The following is an 18265-nucleotide window of genomic DNA, read 5'->3' as shown; positions in this document are numbered from 1 at the left end:
TGCCATTTTTTTATGAGCCGCCTTCAGGAAACCAGTTTGGGGGTGGGAGAAGTGATGGGTCACTGGATAAGAGCACACAGAGGTGTGCACATGATCATTAAGACACATATATAACACACGCATACACACATACATGTTGTTCGAATTTCTAAAATGGTCTTATAAACCTGGAGCCAGAGATTAGGGTAAAAGCTGAAAGATCAGTGAAGCAGAGCAAGCCACAGCCACCACCTAGTGTGGTAGCAGCCGGAGATGGGGATATAGGGAGAGCCCACAATCCACCAGGAGAGAAGTCAAAAATTCAGCCATCTGCCCGAGGGAAGTGTTCTAAAGTGACTAACTCGTGCGATTTTTTGTTTGTTTGTTTTTGTTTTTTAAACAGGTTTCTAAAAGTTTTATTTTTACAGATTTCAGCTAAGGAACACTAAAGCCTTCACCTGTATAGTCCATGCTCCCTCCGTGTCTCTTATCTGGGCACCACTCTTAAGTAGAGATGCTCCAAGAGGGGAGTGGCCCACTAGACAGGAGCTAACAAGGCCCAAAGTCCAGAATGCAGAGGAGTCAAGGTGTTAGCCAGAGCAACTCCAGCTACCAAAGTGCGTGCACTCGATGATGATGCGACCGACCCACTTGCATGCAGCTTGCTTTTGGGAACCCGGCAAATGCAGCTGGTCCAGAAGTTGGCGTCCTGAGTGTGGATGCAGCATAGGCAGCACAGATCCTCTTAGCCCTGCTTTTCCCACTTTGCAATGGGGTTTTTGTCTGCACAGCCCTCTTTAATGCAGTATTCTAGAGTTCTCTGCTTTGTGGCTTTCCTCTTGTAAAAGAGATCGAAGATATATCAGGTTTTCTGGTGATGGATTCTGAAGATGGGCCACAGAGATTCCACTTTCCTCTTTCCCTCGTATGGTTCAGTTCCAGCTTCTCTCATCTTTTGATCTAATTCGTCCAGTGTCTGTTCAATCAACTCCCAGCCATCTAGAGGCACTATCTGGCTTCTTTTGACTTTGGGCACTTCCCGGCAAGATAGCTTGTAAAGTTCTCACCAACTCCATGAATCCTCTGACTGAAATCCTCTGAGTCCTCACCTGAAAGAGTCTCAGCTGAACTGCTTTAGTTCCTGTTTCCTCACCCTTATATACCTTTCTCTGCCCTGAGGTAACTTCCAGGGATTAAAGGCATGTGTGCTTCCCAGTACTGGGATTAAAGGTGTGTGGCACCACTGCCTGCTCTGCTTCCAGTGTCGCCTTGCCTCTCCAGTGATAGGATTAAGGGTGTGTGCCACCACTGCTTGACCTCTATGTCTAATCTAGTGACTGGTTCTGTCCTCTGATCCTCAGGCAAACTATTAGGATACACAATATATCGCCACACATTAATACATAAAAAATAAGTCTTTTCATTAACAAAATAGTTGGTTAAAGCTATGGGGAAAAGATATATCAGCCTGATAAGATAATATACATATTTTATGACCTTTATGCTTAACAAAAAATACCAGCAATATAATTTCATCAAATATAAAATCATATAATTTCCCCAAATAGTATGTAAGAAAATGTCTTTGAATACTTTATACCTAAAAAATTACTTTATAACTAAAAAAATTGTCTTTCTAAAATATTATAAAAACTGATTTTTGGAAAATTCAAAAAAAATAAGATATTGAAGTTAATTTACAAATGTATTAATAATGACAAGTTATAATTTAGATATCCCTGTACCAAAATTATCTCCATATGAAAGTTGCAACCGGTATTTCCGATTAATGTATAGAATCTAGTCAAAGTGTACTTGTTAGTATCTTAAATGATAAGCAGTCTCCAACAGGAGGTAGAGAGGATGGTCAAAGGTGTGTGTGTGTGTGTGTGTGTGTGTGAGAGAGAGAGAGAGAGAGAGAGAGAGAGAGAGAGAGAGAGAGAGAGAGAGAGAGAAGTTAGGGTGCTTTATAATCTTTGTATTTCCATTACAGACAGCGATTCAAGTAGCCCTGTCAAGTAAGGTGTATGAATAGGAGAGAAATGAGAATTGGAAGAAACTGCACAAAAAAATGTGTCGGAAGGAACAGAAAAAAATGTCCTGTGCTGTCACCAAGGACAGGTTCATAGCATTCCAGCTTTACTTATCTGTTGGCCCAACTCCCTTCAACAGGACTCTTTAGGGTAGAGTTACATGTCCGATGGGTAAGTGTAAATCCTAAAGTATCTGTGCGTAGGCCTGCTCGGCGTCTTTGTACACGAAGCACATCCAAGGACACCCGATAACAAGGTTTTTCTTCTCTATTATCAGGCTACTCCAGTATCAAGTGATTTGCCTGCTTGATTATATAGATTTTGTATCTTAGCAGCAGGTACAAAGAATCAATGTGAAAAGGTCAGTGTGTCAAGGGAAGCTCTGCAAATCTTAGCCCAATTGTTGCAGGAATGAAAAATACTTAGTCAGAGACACTGACAAAAGGAAGCTAGTTAAGCTTCCTCTCCAGCACTTAGCCCCTGCTGGTGCATGTTAATTGCTGTCTTACTATTGTAGTGCATTGCCACTTAGGCTCACATCTAACAACACTGACTCTTCTCGATGCAGTCAGCTCCATTCTCCTTCCTGTCTTCCTCTTGTTCCTACTCAATCTATATTAGAGTGCATGTTAATTTGGAGGGTTTTTCTGATGAAATCTTTCTCGTATTCACTGTATATTGGATTTTACTCTCAATCAAGCACAAGACCATGGAAGCAAAACTTGGGAGTTTTGGGTAAAAGATTAATTACCTTAGTCATAGATTCAATGTTCCCTTTAATTACCAGATTAAAGATGAGAATACATATCTGTCAGGATCTGAGCAGATTGAAATGATAGGCCAAGAAACATTGGCATACGGGAGTAACATGGGAGTGACTGACAGAATAAAGGAAACAAGCAGGATCAAGTTGACCAGTACCATGCAAACAACGCTGAACCTTATTGCCTGCCTTTAGGCCAAAGGTTCAGGAAAGGAGTGGGTTGCAAGAGTACTCAGCCAAGTGCAGGATGTACCTCTGGAAGGGCCCCTACCAGCAGGAGCTCTGATGAACGTAAAGGAGACAATGAATGAATGACCTCTGCCTGAATTGCTATGATTCCCCCAATTAGTGTTTCCCAGTGTCTAAAGCAAGCAGGAAACTGAGCCCATCAAAAAGAAGTACACAGATACTAGAGGGGGGCATCAATGAGTGACTTGTTTGTTATACAAGTATGAAGACAGGGAGTTCAAATACCCAGAGCCTACAACAAAAGGGAGGCACAAGTCCGGAGTCCACTGTATCTTGAAGCACTTGGGAGGCAGAGATATGAACTACCCAGGGCAACTGGCTAGCTAGACTAACTGACTGGAATTTGTGAGCTCGAGATTCAGTGAAAGATCCTGCTAAAAATAACAAAAATTGAAATGAATGCAGGAAGGTGCCAGTCAAGTTTGAGCTTCCATACATATGCACACACACATGCAAACCTGAATACACACAGCACTACTAACACATGTAAAAAAGGAAGAATGTGGTAATGTGGTTTTGAGGAACGTTTGAGGTACAGAGCAGTGGAGAAAATGAAGAAACATAAGCAGGAAACATTAAAAAAATTGTATGAAGGCATGGAGGTGGGATATCATTACACACTAATTTCAAAGTGTAGTTGACCTTCACATTAAGCTTCTTATAAGAAGATATAACTATCCTCTAAAACAAATAAGAGAAAGTATAGATCAATTAACAAGAGCAAACAAACAAACAAAACTTATGTAAAGTATCTCCTTGAAAGAATGGAAGCACTGAAATGTAAGCCAGTACTCTAAGGTCAAGTCCTTGAGAAAAGGACATTCCACTGAAGAAATGTTTGATGCTATCTGCCACTCTTCACTCACATGACAATGCCAGTCTCTACTGAGTGAAAAGATGCCTGAGAACCGGAGTGGAACGGCTGTGTAGGTCAGATAGTCTAAGCAGCCTTTCCCCAGTTTTAAGACTTGTATAGGAAAGCCAGAAGCCCAGAGATGTTGCCAGCCAATGTGAATATACAAGAACCCTTGCAAGAGGTTCAGCGCATGTCTCCTTTCATGTTTGTTCTTCATATATGGTGTATATATATATATATATATATATATATATATATATATATATATATATATCTCCACACATATTTAAATATGAAGTGTGTTTAAAAAGTCTATACGTAACAGTAGGAATAGAAAGTATAATACATTTTAGAAGAGACATTAGGAAACTAAATTTTCACTTGGGAGACCTGAAGGCCAATATCTCTAGAGGTAATGAGGAACTGGAAATAGAACAGCTTCCATAAGTCTTAAACTTATTTATTATACTTTGAACCTAGTTTTCAATAGGGTAGCGCATCCCTATGCTAACCATGTGCCCAAGGAAAAGTTACAACCTGAAGTTACAGCTTCCATTAAGATCAGAATTCACAGCGAGATGTAACACACACCAATGGACAGGCCAAGAGAAAAATTAAGACAAACACATGAAAATTGATGTGGACAGTGAAATGTCAGGTACTAGCATCAATGTAATAAAGGATGTATTTATAAAATAGTAAGAAATATGCTATGTTTGAATTTATATAAATAGTTATATGACATTTACATAGATAGGCAATAATTGAAATTGTGAAGAATTTAATGTGGTATAATAGAGCATAGGCTGGCAAAGTATAGCTTTGGGGCCAAATATGACATATACATTGTTTAGATAATTTTTCTTACAATGAAGTTAAGCTCATCTAGTTATTTATTTCCTTGAGGTGCTTTGGTAACAAATTCAGGATGTCTAATAGCAACCTAAGTGTATGTATCACAAACCATAATATGCTTACTATCAGACCCTTTACATAAAAAAGAATGGTTCATGAATTCGACAAAGAATAGCAGATGATGAGCAGAACATTTCAGGATGGAAGAACAAAAGAATTTTACAAATTAAAATAGCAAAATAAAACATGGATCTGGGTAATAATATAATTAATGCATATTTCAAAATGCATGATTGTGTCTGTATAGTATGTTTATGAGTGTGAGAAAACATGTGCCATGGCATGTGTGTGGTCAGGACACAACTTTTGGGAGTCAGCTCTCTTCCCACTGTGGGCCTAGGAAATCAACTCAGGCTTGCACAGACAACACTTTTACCTGCTAAGCCATCCTAACAGCTCCTAAATTATGAACTTCTTTTAATTTAAAGAATTTTTGGAGGAGGTTGTCTTGCTGTGCTGTGTGAAATGATGGCTAGAAATTTTGAAAATGTAGTGATATTATGTTAAAGAACAATAAAGAATTAACTTCTGTGTCAAGCAGAATGAAAATAGTAAAAACATCAATGTGCATAAAATATGAGGTAGTTATTAATAATGTGAAAGGACAGCTTTGAAGGGATATATATATATATATATATATATATATATATATACATATCTGAATCTGTCAAATGTTGATGGACTAGACATCATTAATGTAATTTTTGGCTGTATATATTGTATATACTTATTGGATAGTTTTTCTTGTATTAGTTATAAGCTTTCTTTAATTTTAGACAAAAAGAGAGGAAATGTGGTGGTATTGTGTTGTCCAAAATATTGTGTACCTTAATAAACATATATATATATATATATATATATATATATATATATAAAGAACAATAATAAAAAGCGACAGTTTATCATCCTCAGCTCAAAGGATAAAAACAGATATCAATAGACTGAATATAACATGTTTGAAAACTGTCACTGCAGAAACAAAACTCGGTATCATTATGTTCCAATTTGATTAATTAAAACAAAGATCTTCAGTTAAACTAGAAGCCATGTGCCAAAGACTCATTGCACAAGCATTACCAAGAGTAATCCTTAGGTAGGAACACAATACACATAAAAGCAATAAAACAGAGAGGAGGACACAGTAATGGAAAAAAAAACATCACATATTTGGATATTCTAAATATGCTAATAACAAAAAGCAATAGCACTTTATAAAATCTGGTATATCTGTAATAAAGTGGATGACTTTTGTATAAATCTATGCATCAGAAACATCATTCCTAGACAAATTCCTGTGATGTTAACACCCATATATACACCAAAAGTCTTGCAAGAGAAAAATCGTTAAAATACTAGTTTTAAAAAGTCATAGGAAGTCATACTGTTAACAATCTACCTAAAACATATCAGTCTATGAATAAATACATATATGTAAATATAAATATAAATGTACAAATATATTTTTTTCTTTTTTTACTTTCTTTTTATTTAAGAAATTTTTCATTCATTTTACATGCCAATCAGAGATTCCCCTCTTCCCTCCTCCTGTCCCTCCAGCCTTCCCCAACCAACCCATTCACCCCCATTCCCTCCTACAAGAAGGTGAGGCCTCCCATGTGGAGTCAGCAGAGCGTCTACTGAATGTACAAATTATTTTTAAAGGATAATTTCCTATCTGCTTAGGCAATACTCCCTCCAAGGGTGAAGATCATCAACAAAAAAATATAAACTCGGTATTTGAGCTATTGTTCACAGTTTTCCAAGACATTCCCAAAACATTATAGGCTCTTGCTGGTGAACATGGTTGCTCTTCAGAGATGGAAGGTAAGTTTCTATTGGTGAAAACACCAGGCAGGTCAGGGAGATGCCTGATTTGGAGCTGATTTGAACGCCTCTTTCCTGAGAACAAGTTTTCATTGTATCAGAAGCCACAGTATGCATGGGCTTCTAGTAGAGAGAAGCAACCAAGATTCTCTTCCAGCTACAATGCCTGTGAACAACAACAATGGCCAGAGGGGCACAATGACCTTAAGGGGTACAATAGTTGCATGCTAACCTTGGTGATAAGCAACAGGTCTGTTATGCTATTTAAGACCCACTTGACAAAAAGAAAACAATGCACAGTACTGGACACCTAGGCACTTCACAGAGCTAGTGAAGTCACAAGTGTTGGAGGAGAGGCTACAAACCACTTTAATTAAATGCCATAATCCTTAACTGTGTTATAAATATTTGTCCTTATGACCAAAGATAAACATAGTTCCCACTTTTCATCAAAGGAAATTCTCTTTGGAAAAGACAGGTGCTTTGGGATAATGCTTTTGTACTCTGGTTTAATAAAATGCTGATCGGCCAGTAGCCAGGCAGGAAGTATAGGTGGGATAAGCAAAGAGAATTCCAGGAAGAGGAATGCTGAGTCAGGAGACACCAGCTAGTCATGCAGGAAGCAGCATGTAATGGCATGCAGGTAAAGCCACAGAACATGTGGCAACATATAGGTTAGCAGAAATGGGCTGAGTTTAAATGTAAGAGCTAGTCAGTGGTAGGCCAGAGCTAATGGCTGAGCAGTTTTAATTAATGTATTTCTCTGTGTGTTTACTTGGGTCTGAGTGACTGTGGACTGGGTGGGACACATAAAACTTCAGCTACAGACAGGGACCATTACAGAAACCATAGCTGATTGAAATACAGAGTTGTGAGGTTCAGTCCCAAAGAATACATCAACAATACATATGCCTCACCTAAGTCTCAGGGATTATTGCAGAAGATGGAGCAGAAAGATTGTAAGAGCCTAAGGATCAAGGAGTTTGCTATGAGATTGTGCCTTTTAGTAAATTCAGTAGCTACTCTCATAAAATCTCACCAATATGACATGCTCACACGTAAGTTGAACACAGATTACACTAATACATATACTAACATGGATAGGGGAAAGTCAAGGAGGCCTCTGCCCTACATAGAGAACTACAAGCAACTACAGAATGATGACACCAGGAGAAATAGTCTTCTCCAAGGTAGAGCACACCAATTGATTTGTCAATACCAATTGGTCATCCCTGAAAAGATACATAAAAATAACATTATAATCAAGTTGTATTTATGCATTTATAACACATATGCATATGCATATACATATACATCTATGTATGTAACAGCAATTCATGAAAATTGGGAGCCTGCATTTGAAAGACAGCATGGATATATATATATATATATATATATATATATATATATATGTGTGTGTGTGTGTGTGTGTGTGTGTGTGTAGGAGGCTTGGAGAGAAGAAAGGGGGGGAGGAGTGGTGTATTTATAGCATAATATCCAAAAATAAAAGGAAGGAAATTGCTAAAATCTGAGGATGTTTTAGTATAGTTCCCCATAGTCACTCTACTGACAGTCAAAAAAAGACAAAATCACAAACAACCCTTGCTTCACTTTGAAAGTGGAGCCAAATCAGATCATTGTATTGTCATTTTCTAAACCCATCACCAAGCTGATGATTTAAAGAATCATAAGTTATGGAATGCTAGAAAGGAAACAACATTGTCTAGGACACTGTTACCCTTGGATGTCTTGAACAAATGGTGTATTATGACTGCATGAGAAAACCAAAGAAGAGCGGCCAGAGTGGTACATGCCTATAATCCTAACCCTGAGGAGGAGAAGGCAGTCTTGGCTACAGATGAATCTGGGGTCAGTTTAGCATGCATGAGAACCTGGTTCAAGCCAACCAACAAATGAAAAAACATAGAGATCAACAGAACACCCAACATAATTTAACCTACTGACTTTGGGCTGATATGACAGCTTGAAGCAGCTGAAGCTGCCACAGAGGTGAATGCACCGATCCGGTAGTTTTTTCAGGACCTTTGCTGAGAATCCAGAAGTTCAGGAAGAAGCAAAATCACCCTTCAAGTGAATAAAGTGAAATTTCAGTAAGTGCAGGGCAACATATTGCTGAAATCTGGGATGAGGAAGGGTAGGAAGTAGTGTTCCGAAAGGTGTCAGTATGAAGGAGGTGTTTGTGAAAATCATAATCTTTTATGATAGCAAAGACTGGTTGACAACCCTGAAAGGCATAAAGAGAATTCTGGAGCTACTGATGGACAATAAAAATAGTCTCACTCTAAAACCACCTGAAGTCTGGAGATCTGGTATCAAAACTACAACAAAGCCTTGACCTACTACATTGTCAAATTTCTACATTGGTGGCATGAGAGATATGGGCACCTTATCTCTTTTATATGTAATATCTACTATCAAGGACAGCATGATAGAAAATTTGAAGCAGTATACTATAGTCTCCTGGATAGGAAAATATGTAAACTCTAATATATTGAATAGTTCTTCCAATATATAACACCCTGTCTTACTTGCTTGCTATATTTTTTCTAAAGAAATCCCATACTGATTATGGCATTTTTCTGTATGCATCTATAATTAATTCAAAATGCAAATTGGTAAAATCAAGCATCTAGAAGGCCCTTTACTGCTGTGTTGGATAATCTTATGTCACTTGATAAAAGCTAGAGTTATCTGAATTTAGAGAACCTCAAACTGAGAAAATGCCTCTATAAGATCTGGCTATATGGAATTTTCTTAATTAGTGATTGATGGGGAAGGGCCCAGTGTACTTTAGCTGTGCCATCCCTGTGATGGTGGTCCTATGTTCTGTAAGAAAACATGACGTGTAAGGCATGAGAAGCAAGCCAGTAAGCAGCAACCCTCCACAGCTACGACATCAGCTTCTGCCTCCAGGATCCTGTCCTGTTTGAGCTCCTGTCCTGACTTTCCCCAGTGATGGACTATAATGCAGAACTGTAAGCCAAATAAACCCTTTACTCCCCAACTTGATTTTGGTCATGGTGTTTTAGCAAAGCAATAGAAACCCTAACTAAGACAAGTGCTTACAGAACATCCTGACACTCACAACACATATTTAAAGATTTTTCTCATAGCTACTTATAAGTCCAGTATGATTTTATTTTTCATTAGTCATTGTGCCATTAGAGCTTAATGCATCCCTATCTCCCAAGCTCACTACTAATCAAACAAACTCATCTTAACAGTGTCTAGATAGACCTATGTATTTCATTTTAAAAGGTTCTGAAGTTTTCAAGTTCCAAAGTCCTTGTGTACAGTATCTATTTTGAGAGATTGTCTCATTTATTTTGACTGTGTCTATATTTTATGATTGCTTATGCAGCATTTTCAACTTTAAAATTAATGTCAATGAATCCTTCTGAAATGCCAGCTGCCACCACAGTTGAATCTTCAATAGACAAATTGCTCGTCTTTCATTACTAGTTATTCTCAAAAAAGCTTCATCAGAGTGGCATTATGCCCTGTCTTACAAGTACATTGAATTCATTTTCTATCAAGCAAAAAAGACACCTTGCCATCCGTGGTTCTGGTTTCCTTGGGCTCTTCTGTGGCTTTCTTCTTAAACACTTGAACTGTAATAGCAGAATTATGAGGATGGACTTAATATGTTCTACAATGGGCTTCCAAGTTTTATAATGCATTTTCTTTTCCTATTATATCCTCTGGCTAAAGTCATGTCTAATTGCACTTTGATTTTTCCAGCCTCTATTTGGGTCATCAGCAACCAACTCCAACCTGTCCCATCTCTACATATACCTGGAAATGTGGGCTGGATAGAAAAGTTCATCACCACTCTAAAGTAAATGGTAGGTGCACAAATCGCCATAATGTACACTGTAATTTCATGTTTGAACGAGAAGAGGCAAAAAGAATTACCACTGCATTTTCACTACAGAGAAGCACAAGAATGATTTGTAATGGCAATTTTGGAGTTAAGTAGGAAAGCAATTCCTTTCTGGTAAGAGGAGAATGTAGGCTCTCTGACAGTGATGAGTGCCTCAAGAAACTTAACAGCCGAGTGTGGTGGTTCATGACTTAAACCCATCACTCAGGAGACTGAGCCACACAGTCTCCAGGAGTTAGAAGACAGCCTGGGCTACAGAGTGAGGCCCTGTCTCAAAAGAGTAAACAAGTAACCAACCAAACAAACAAACAAACAAAAAAAAGTTAAAGAAATAAACTGATGTGGTTTGGCCAGAGTTGTGACAGGGATGAGAAAGGGCAATGATGAAACCACAGGGCCAATCTGGGGAGAATTTCCAACAAATGTGTGCCCGAGTAGGTGTTTAACATTAGTTCCTGGTTTTTATAAAATGTCTTCAGTTAGGGTTTTCTTAAAAAAGAAGCCTAAAAATTCTTTCACTAGTAAACATGAGGTTGTAGATTTCCTCAGAAAGAATAGGCGTTATGGATGCTAGATCCTATGATCTAACCAATCACTTCCAAAGTAATTTCCCTAGAATTTATTTAAAGTTTAATAAGCTTCACTTATGATTTTCATATAGCAAATGAGACCATGGTGAATTCCTGGAGCAAGAAATCAGTCCTTTTTGTTAGTTTGCTCTATGCCGAGAAAGCAGCACACGAAATGGGCAGAGATTTGCTCGTAACTTACCTGAGTGCTCACTACTCCCTGCGGATAATTTCCATTTCCTGACTCAATCTTGAAGGCATGCGGGCTGTGATTGTCTTAGTTAGCATTTCTATTTCTGATAGAACAAAAACATGGCCAAAAGCAACTTGGGATGAGGTTTGATTTTTATTTCCAGTGTAGAGTAGATTATTGGGGGAAGTCCAGAGAAGAACTTGAGTCAGAATCACAGACTTTAGAACTAAAACAGAAGGCATGGAGGGATACCACTTATAGGCTTTCTACTTACGGCTTGCTCAGCCTGTTTTCTTACACAAGCTAGAGCCACTGGCCCTGGAGTACTACTCCCCACAGGGGGCTGGGCCTTCACATATAAATCATTGATCAAGAAAATGTCTAAAGGACGTGCTTACAGATCAATCTGATGGAAGCAATTTCTCAGTTGAGGTTCCCTCTTCCCAGATGTCCCTAGCTAGTGTTAATCTGACATAAAGGCCGACCAGCACAGTGATTTCTTTCAGTTGTCAGTTTTACTTCTTTACCATGTAAAGTGTCAATGTAAATATTTTTAGGAAAAACAATCAAATCTTTAATAGTGAAAATGAGCTTTATATTAAATGAGTGGCAGTGAAATATCATATTTTAAAATGTCTATTAAATGATACACAGGCCCATTCTTGCATTCTAAAAAGCTAGAGTCCAAATCATGTACATAGATTTGTTTATATATTAGATGCAAGTTTCAAAATTACATCTAATTTACAGAGATATAATAGTATTTTGAATCATAGCATAGATTCTGGCTACAGGCTGTTTTAGTTTATATTCCTGTTTACCACTAACTATGTGACTTTGGACACATTATATATACAGGATGCCAACATGTTCTGAAATATGAAATGGGGATGATAATAACTTATCTTAGAGGGTCACAGTAAGAATTGAAAGAGTGATATATATTCTAGTAGGAATTAATTTATATATATATACATATATATGTAGTGTAGAAGGGATTAACTGAGTAATAGAATTATATAAATGTTTGTATGTATATGTGTTATTATCAGTATACTGAATACATACCAAAGTTATAAAAACTTTAAATATCTTTAGATTCATTTATGCCTAAAGGTCAGTTGTGAAAACAAGGCACATGGATCCTTTATGATATCTGGCACCAACTGTTATATTTTAAAATACAAATGAGTGATTTATTTTTGTACCTCATGTTAGACTTAATAATTGATGCTAGCATATTTATGAAAGAAGTAATGCACAGTAAAGATTTGTGACCACATATATTTATTTAAATATATTGAGCCAGTATTTCTCTCCTGTGTAGCTGAGAGTGGCAAGGAAGATTTAATCCTAGCCTTCTACCTTCCCAGTAGTTACAAGTATGTAAAATACCTCATTTCCGAATATATTATTAATCACAAATTTTAATTGTATTTAATACATATGTAAGTATTTAGTGGATACTGTGATTTCCAACTATGAAAGTTTCATTCATCTCAACATGAATGCATTTTAAAGTGTTTCCTATCAAAAGTTACTGATCTTATGGTTTTGAGTTTTCTTACATTATTTTAAATTTCATTCTTTCATAAATAAACAATTGTTATTCATATAAATAGCCAACCTAATAATATTAGTTATTTTAAATACTGCATAATACATTTATTTTAAAGATTATTAATTGATTCTTTACTAAGTCAGTAAGTACTCAATACATACATTTTTCAAAAATATTAAAGTTTTCAGTTCTTTTGGGTATAATTGATGTTCTCATCCATCATGAGATTTAACTAGACATTGTAAATGTCTGGAAGCCACATTATTGCATGGAAGCTTTCAGAAACCAATGTATGATGTCCATCTTTAATAAAAAGTTAATAATGTACAAAGGTACTCATATCTATATCTGGTATGCCTTTCAATTATTTATTTTTCATAAATAAGTCTCTGATACACAAACATGCAACAGAAATGACTCCTTTTAACACTGCTTGTCCTGCCCATGCAGATGGTTGGTACGCCTCTCTTTAGATCACAATACAGAGAATAATAGCTTCTTCTTAAAAGACTTCTGCCTTAGCCACTTCTCATTTCGCTTCCTGCCAGCAACTCCTTGCATTGTCCCTTAAATTTCATGGTATCATGTTAGAGGAGAACTGTCAGGATCCATTCAAGCCTCATATAGAGATTTCTTCCCCAGTTTCAGATGAAAAATGTGAATGAGATTAATTTTTCTATTTTAGTGTTAAATCCAATGATAAGCAAGAGTAAGAGATAAGAGGAAATATGGAAAGAGATTGCCGAGGGAAAATCCTAGCTTACAGAATTCTTGTATTTTATGTTAGTATAAAAAATTTTCCACTTCTTAAATCTAGTCTTGGGTAAATGTTATCAGACACATTCATGCTCACTACCAACTGGCTGTTCTATTCTGAGATAACAAAGACACAGCAGTAACTGTCACCGCTCCAAACTATTTTGTCAATATATGGTTGCCTTGAAATTTCTTACAAATTGGGTGATGCACTAAGAGTCTTTGCCTCAAAGAAAAGTAACCTACAACACACACACACACACACACACACACACACACACACACACACACACACACATGCATCTCCACTATAGAGTAAACTATTACCCAAAGACACTTACTTACACACAAGCCAGGGGAAAAAATGCTTTTTCCAACATCTTTGCTAAACATTTTCATTATTACATATGCTTTGCTGCCAGGCTGTATTAGGACAAAATATAAACCACTGATTAAATTTACTTTCCATACCTATAACAAGGACAGTCATTATTTTTGGTTAGGGATATGAAATCTCAGCGTACTTTATGAAACTGTAGTGCAATGTGGAATCATCACCGTGGTACAGTGGTGATATCATCACTGATTCAGATGGATGAAATATACTACCAATATCATCTTCATGCATATCTTTCTCTTTACTCATTCCTTATTGCTCATATCTATGAGAGGATAAAATAATGTGAAGAGATAGAAAGATAAAGTGTATAATTACTGCATTGTTTTTGCCATTTCTGAACAACATCAAACAATACAATAAATACTCAATATGCCATAAGGAGTACTAAGGAGTGATAATCAACTTAATACAATTGAGTAACTATTGTAATGTCTTTCCAAACATCTCTGACTTTTATTTGAAACAACAGTGCCAGCTTTAGAGTAATAATAAATGGAACCTATAACATGTACTTAAATAGCAAGAAAAGCTGTCAGTTTTCAGAAGGAAAATAATAGTAAAAATATAAATGATTTAGAAGTCATGCAGTCACTACAGTAGTAAACTGAATTGTGAGCGTTTTCATTGTTCTGTGCTGTGTTGTGCCATGTTGTGTTGTGTTGTTGATATTGTGTGGCAGGTTTTGATGTAGCCCGGACTGGCTTGAATGTTCTCAATAAATGAGGATGATCTTGATCTCCTAATTTTCTGTCTCCACCTTCCAAACTCTAAATTATAGACATGAGCAACAACCTCTGGTCAAGATCATGAAAATCAAACTAAGATATATGTCTAGGAAAAGCAACACGACGAATGTTCAAAGGAAAAACTTTATTTTGGCTTCTAAGAAGTATAATATTAAATGAAAGAAAAATAAATTATTTCTCTATGTATTTACTACTCAGCTGAAACAGTAAGAATGAAAGTAAGTGATTATATGTTTATAAACATATTTCACTCATACATGTATAATTCAGAAATGTAGAAAATATTTGAAATGATAATACAATGACAGGAAAATTGCATTTTATGAATGTTTTTTCATATACTAATAGAGTAAGTGACAGACTGATGATTTAAATACAGACTATCATTAAAACTACATCTGAATTGTATTTATTTAGCAATTTTATACTTGCATATCTGTTTGTGCATGTGTATTTATGCATGCAATGGTATATCCTTAATATGTATGTGGAGGTCAGCAGACCACAGGTAGTGGTTAGTTTCTCTTTGCACCAGATGTGTCCTGAAGTTCAAAGTCAGGTCATCGGATTTGGTGGCAAGAGCCTTTAGCAACCGAACCATCCCATGACCTCCAGATCTGCACCTAGGCTTAATTTAATCATTGTTTGGAAGGTCCAGCTCAGCTTTCTGCCTCAAAGAAGGTGTTCTGTATGTCTAAGCTTAGTAGTATTGCTGTTGGTTGACCTCTGACCCTCATATTGCTCCTCCCATTAACATGTAGTGTGTAAAATAAAACACACTGTGTGTTCGTCATGTCTTTCACTATTCTCAGAACCAAGAAAGAGTACCTTTTTTTCACTGCAGAAACTGTATATCAGTAATGAAACTTTTCTCTTTTCTCCCTTTTTCAAATCTTCTGTTACTTCATCTAGTCTTATGACTGAAATGTAGTCTATAGCCTACACATCTTAAGTCATTTTCCCATGCCATGCTTTCCTCTACAGTCTAGAGATGCATACTCATAATAACTAGATAGCTTCACTCAGAGGTGTGAGAGATACCCCTACTGACCATGTATTCTTTACCTGGTGGGAGATGGCGCTATATATTAGCAGATGAGTACTCACTTTTTACAGCCAGGGCCTGAGTGCAATTTCCAGCACTACCACAGAAAATGGCTGCTTCTGCTCCAGTCAATTTTGTTTGCTTTCCCTTCTTTAATTTAATTTCCCATTTTCTTTTTCTCTCATACTCTCTTTTTGTTCTCAATACTCAACAATCCTCTTCTCTTTACTTTATTTTTCTTGAGATATTTTCAATATTTAATGACATCATTGGCACCCACATCACCTAAAAATGTTATCTACTTGGTTCTGTCTAGTTTTAAAATATATCCTATCAGACACTTGCCCTCGGTGGGCAGATATCAACCAAGAGCCTGTCTAGTGCACCATTATGGTGAGTGAGTACATGGTGGGGAAATGGGAGTTAGATAGATAGATAGATAGATAGATAGATAGATAGATAGATAGATAGATAGATAGATAGATAGACAGACAGACAGACAGACAGACAGACAGACAGACAGACAGACAGATAGATAGATAGATAGATAGATAGATAGATAGATAGATAGATAGATAGAATAAAGATTCGTGTGCTTGGAAGAGAGGTGGATCAGAAATGTCAGAGGCAGTGAGGAACCAGCCTACATGGGTGGTCTGCTTGTCACCCAGGAGCATGGTGATGGTCCAACCTGGGCTGCTGTCAAGGGCCATGTCTTGGTCCATAGCCCCGACAACAGTTGTTGTGGTGGTCTGATATGTTGATGACATTGCCTCTTGTTACTACCAAGGGCTCTGTGGACACCCGAAGGCTGAGTCACCACTTGTGATTATGTCGGTGTCAGAGGGATGTGCCGCCCTGGGACCAAATATTCTAAGAGGCCTGCACTGCCACCTGGGTACATAGTGACATCTAGATCCAGACTGTTGCCATGCAGAGGCCCCTTAGCTTGGGCTGGCACTTGGGACTATGTTGGTGTTTGTGGGCCATGCTGCCCCAGGGCCACACAGATATAGGTGATGTGTAATGCCAGCTAGGGCCATGATGACATCAAGGTCCAGGCTACTGCCAGAGACCATGTCTGTGCCCATAATGTGACTGCAGCCTGGGTCTATGTGGCTGTCCATGGCCCATGTTGCCACCAAAGGCCACATGGATGCCCAGGATCTGGGTCAATCACCTATGGTGAAGTATGTGTTCAAGGGCTGTGCTGCTGCTGAGCCAAACAGACCTGAGTGACATGAGCTGCCAACTGGGACCATGATGTTGTATGGCAGAGCTATGGCCTGGGCCATGTCTGTGGTCCAGCTGCAGCCAGGGTCTGTGTTGATGTCAGATGCTTCTGTTGCCATAGAGGGCTGTGTGAATGCCCAGGATCTAGGTTGCTACCTGAAGGCATGTTGGTATTTAAGAGTCACACAGCTGCTAGGTCTGTGCCAATCTGAATGACCTACACTGCCAACTGGAGCCTTGGTGACATCCTGGCCCAGGCTGCCTACACGAACTATGTCTGGGTCTGTGGTCCAACTGCAGTTGGGGTCTGTGTTGATATCCACGGCCCATGTTGCCACCAAGAACCGTGAAGACAACCAGGATCTGGGTCATCACCCAGGACCATGCTAGTGTCCTAGGGCCAAGCTGCTGCTGGGGATCATACAGATCATTGAACTGCCACCTGGGGCTATGGTGTCATTCAGGCCTGGGCTGATGCCTAGGGCCATGTCTGGGTTCATGGTCTTGCCACAGCCTTGGTCTGTGTTGATGTCCAGTGAGGATAGGGCTGCAGAATTTGCCCACACCCCATTGGCTGCAGCATTAGGGATAACTGGCCCTACCCCAGGCAGCAAAGTAGAGCTGACCCCATTGGTGGGGGTGCAAGTGAGTCATCCCTGAAGGCATGAGAGTGGGAGAGCTAGCCACACTATCTGTCTCTCATGTTGTGGCATAGGCAAGGGAGAGATTGCCCTCTTGTCCCCTCACCACCTACTGCAGGCAGGAAAGCTTGTCCTGGGGCCACAATAGTGGGAGAGCTGACTCTGCCCCCACTGGCTACAGCACTCAGGAGAACAGGCCTTGCACCTCACCTGGGCAGCATAAACACAGCTGACCCTGTTGACTGGGCTGCAGGTGAGCCAGCCCTGAGCAGGTGAGAGCAGATGAGCTGCCCCACCCAGGCATCCCCCTCATCTGCCATGTGATGGCATGGGAGAGGGAGAGATGTTCCCCTTCCTTGCCACTTGTGGCAGCAGGGAGATCCGGCCTTGGGGGCAGCAGAGTAGGAGAGCTGGCCCTGTATCTCCCCAACTACAGGACTCCTAAGAGCAGGCCCTGCACCTCACTAGGACAAAACAGTAGAGCTGGCCCTGGTGGGGGGTGGGGTGAGTCTGTCGGGAGTAAGAGAAGGCGAACTGGCCCTGCTTCTTGTTGCTTGCTGCAGTTGGTAAACTAGCCAGGTCAGTGCAGATGAGCTTG

At 38.7% G+C, this 18265-nt stretch overlaps 1 protein-coding gene and 1 pseudogene across 1 annotated transcript in view; both read right to left on the bottom strand.

The window, feature by feature from the left end:
- The window catches only part of Spock3 (SPARC (osteonectin), cwcv and kazal like domains proteoglycan 3), a 355708-nt gene that overhangs the window by 242672 nt on the left and 94771 nt on the right, over positions 1-18265 (bottom strand).
- On the bottom strand, positions 176-17145 carry LOC114701095 (annotated as a pseudogene).

The sequence above is a fragment of the Peromyscus leucopus genome, chromosome 17 (genome assembly GCF_004664715.2).
Source record: "Peromyscus leucopus breed LL Stock chromosome 17, UCI_PerLeu_2.1, whole genome shotgun sequence".
Lineage (NCBI taxonomy): Eukaryota > Metazoa > Chordata > Mammalia > Rodentia > Cricetidae > Peromyscus > Peromyscus leucopus.
The sequence above is the reverse complement of the archived record's forward strand: the minus strand, read 5'-3'. Positions and strand labels throughout refer to the sequence as shown.